The sequence below is a fragment of the Cebus imitator genome, unplaced genomic scaffold (genome assembly GCF_001604975.1).
Source record: "Cebus imitator isolate Cc_AM_T3 unplaced genomic scaffold, Cebus_imitator-1.0 Scaffold650, whole genome shotgun sequence".
NCBI lineage: Eukaryota > Metazoa > Chordata > Mammalia > Primates > Cebidae > Cebus > Cebus imitator.
Genome location: NW_016107965.1, coordinates 262,407 through 266,285, shown reverse-complemented (window position 1 = coordinate 266,285; position 3,879 = coordinate 262,407). Strand labels below are relative to the sequence as shown.

General features: G+C 48.3%; 1 protein-coding gene across 1 annotated transcript in view; it reads left to right on the top strand.

The window, feature by feature from the left end:
* The window catches only part of MILR1 (mast cell immunoglobulin like receptor 1), a 32,386-nt gene extending 29,869 nt beyond the window's left edge, over positions 1-2,517 (top strand). Inside the window, exon 10 of the mRNA XM_017517850.2 lies at positions 1,906-2,517. The gene's annotated coding sequence lies outside the window, so the exon portion shown is untranslated. The remainder of the gene's footprint in view (positions 1-1,905) is intronic.
* Positions 2,518-3,879: the final 1,362 nt, after the last annotated feature.

Here is a 3,879-nt window from a genome sequence, read left to right as displayed (position 1 = left end):
TTTTTTAGTAGAGATGGGGTTTCACTATGTTGGCCAGGCTGGTCTTGAACTCCTGACCTCATGATCCGCCTGCCTTGGCCTCCCAAAGTGCTGGGATTACAGGCGTGAGCCACCACACCTGGCCTGACATATTTATTTATTATGCATTTGGGTCATCCTTACTGCTGCGTCTGATCGTCATTGGCTGAAGCCAGACCTCACAATCTAAACTAAAACCCAATTGGCTAATAACACTTTTAAAGCAGTGGAGAGCTGGGACAGCACATCCAGTACAGATATCTTGGTTAAAGTGCAAGGACATAGAATGTACTACGTGCCTGTAAGCATGGCATGTCTAACAGCTACACAGGATAGTGCTTAACAAAGAGCACACTTATGATTTATTCTTTAGCAAGAAAGGAAAATTTTAAAAGGAAATTTTCTACTTCCCACCCACAAGAATGTATGTTGGCACAGACAGGCCTGGCCAGGTAGTAGAATCTTTTTTTTTTTTTTTTTTGTTAGGGTTTTGCTCTGTCACCGAGGCTGGAGTGCAGTGGCCAGATCTTGGCTTACTGCAACCTCTGCCTCCCGTGTTCAAGTGATTCTCCTGCCCCAGTCTCCCAAGTAGCTGGGATTACAGGCATGTGCCACCACACCCAGCTAATTTTTGTATTTTTAATAAGGACAGGGTTTCACCATGTTGGCCAGACTGGTCTCGAACTCTTGACCTCAAGTGATCTACCTGCCTTGGCCTGTCAAAGTACCGGGATTACAGGTGTGAGCTATTGTGCCCAGCCAGTGGCAGAATCTTGACTCCAAGAGAGTTCTGACAAAAGAAATAAAATATCATAGCCTTGAAATAATATTTAGCATTTTAAATGTAAGCTTTCTCCATTCACACTTTTGACATCAAATGTGTGGGTTTTTTCCACACTAACAACGAATTCTCCAACTCTCTGGACACCAATAATTCCATCCTGACTTTCACTACCAGGAGTTACTATCAGACCCCACAGGTTAAGGGCTCAGTCCTACAAGATGACCTCCAGCTCAGACGCTAGTCACAAGTTGAGGCCTCACATACTACTGACCAACCAGCTATAAATTCTGGGTTCCTACCACCCCCTCCTTGGGCTGGATAACTTGCTAGAATGGCTTGCAGAACTCAGGAAACCAGGTTATTATAAAAATGTAAAGAGGGCCATGCACGACAGCTCACGTCTATAATCCCAGCACTTTGGAAGGCCGAGGCAGGTGAATTGCTTGAGTTCAAGAGTTTGAGACCAGACTGGGCAACATGATGAAACCCTGTCTCTACTAAAAATACAAAAATTAGCTGGGCATGATGGTGCACATCTGTGGTCCCAGCTACTCGGGAGGCTGAGGTGGGAAGATCACTGGAGTTGGGGCGATTGAGGCTACAGTAAGCGTGATCCTGACACTGCACCCTGGCGTGGGTGACAGCAAGACTCTATCTAAAAAAAAAAAGGCATAAAAGATGCAGATGAGGAGGTACACAGGGTAAAGTCCAGAGGGTCGTGAGCACACATGCTTCTGTTCCTGGGGGATGGGGACTGCCGCCCGTGGGGCATGTGGATGCATTCACCAGCCTCAACGCTCTCCCAGCCCTGTGGTTTAGGGGACTGGTCGAAGTGGGGCTGAAAGTTCCAAGCTTCTAATCATGGCCTGGTCTTTCTGGTAACCAGCCTCCATTCTGAGACTATCCAACAGCCCACAGAGTCACCTCATTAGAACAAAAGATGCTCCTATTACCCAAGAAATTCCAAGGGATTTAGGAGCTCTGTGTCAGGAACCTAGGCAGGGACCAAGTAAGTATTCCTCACTGTCTGGCAATTCCAGTGCTTTTTATTTTTTTATGTAGATCCAGATTTCCATCTGACAATATTTTCCTTCTGCCCAAAGGACTTCCTATAAGAACGTGCTTCCGCATAGAACGATCATTTAAAACCAGGAAATTAACCCCAATACATTACCGCCAAATAATCCCCAGGTCCCCATTCCAGCCAGTTGCCACCATAAGCTCCTTGATAGTTAAAGGATGCTTTGGCTGAAGAATCAAGCATTGGATTTTGCTGTCATGTTCCATCTCCTTCAATCTGGAATTGTTCCTCAGCCTTTCCCCGTCTTTGACACTTTTGAAGATAATGGACCAGTGACGATTTCATGTCACTGATTTTGAATTTACCTGACGTGACCCATGGTTGGACTGGGGATGCATTTTTGCCAGGATTATTACAGAGGATGTCCTGTTCTCCTCGATGTGTCCCATCAGGCGGTGCATGTCTGCCACCTCCCCTGCACCTGCGCATCACTTAGATCACTTGGGTAAAGTGGTGTTTGCTAGGTTTCTCCAGTGTAACTAATGTTTTGTATTAATTAATATTTTGTGGATGGGCAGTTTGAAATTATGTGAATATACTATATATCAATTTGGAGTCATATCACTCATCATTATATGTTTTGTTTGTTTTTGAGACGGAGTCTTGCTTTGTCGCCCAGGCTGGAGTGCAGTGGCGTGACCTCAGCTCACTGCAACCTCCGCCTTCTGCATTCAAGCAATTCTCTGCCTCAGCCTCCTGAGTAGCTGGGATTACAGGCACCCACCACCACGGCCAGCTAATTTTTTAAATTTTTAGTAGATGCAGGGTTTCACCATCTTGGCCAGACTGGTCTTGAACTCCTGACCTCATGATCCACCCACCTTAAGCCTTCCAAAGTGCTGGGATTACAGGCATGAGCCACTCTGCCCGGCAGAGTGTTTCTTTACTTTCTGGCCCAACAATATATTCCAGGTTCATCTTGTCCTTGTCATGATCCGGCTCTGGAGTCAGCTGTATTTCCAGGGAGCTCTGGTTCCTTTAGGAAGAGCTCTGTATTTAGAAACAGAAGTTGAGCTCCAGCTGTGACCATGGCGCTTAGGGTTTTCGTGTTTCTAGACCCTTCTAACCATCAGAGGTTAGGAATGCGTTTATGCATATATTAACATCTATACCTATTTCCATCTCTACAGCTATCTGTATGTGCCTCAGCCTCCCCAGTAGCTGGGATTACAGGCACCTACCACCATACCCGGATAATTTTTGGATTTTTAGTAGAGACGGGGTTTTACCACGTTGGCCAGGCTGGTCTTGAACTCCAGACCTCAGGTGATCTGCCTGCCTCAGCCTCCCAAAGTGCTGGGATTGCAGGCATGAGCCGCTGTGCCCTGCCAGTTTATGGAATTTGATTAATCCCCTTGCATATAATAAATCTCCATGCAGACCCCCTTCTCACCCCATTTGGACTCTGACCCCGATATTCCCTACATGAACGTGCTCCTATGCAGAGCCGGAAACACTCTCAGACTCCGACACCTTAGCCACCCTCACCCCTCCCCCAGACATTTCCCCACCCTGCTCAGGCTCTAACGCCCCACCCTGGTCAGCCCTCCCACCCAGAGGCCCTTCCTGTCCCCTCAGAGTCTGACACCCACTCAGGGCTCCATCACCACCCTCCTCCCTCATTCAGATAGCCTCCCTCCCAGACTGCCCCTCCATGAGAATATCCCGTTTGCCCCACCTTGGTGAGGACACCTGCCCCAGCCCATGTCCCCACCCCCAACTGCAGGACACTCCTGGCCTCTCATGGGCTCCAGCACCACATGCTGGATGGACTCATCACCTTGTGGACACCCAACCTCCTGCTCTGGGACCCACACCTAGGTGGACTCCCTCTTCACCCCAGAAGGGCTGGTCACCCAGCTCCCTGGCCTTTCAGCTTCCCACTCCACCTTATCCCTGTGCAGAGGCTCAGCCCCACCCAGTGGCCTTTGGGTTGAATTGTCCAGGAAGGGCGGACGAAGAGGATCTGCTGAGTTTCATTTCAATAGCCACATTT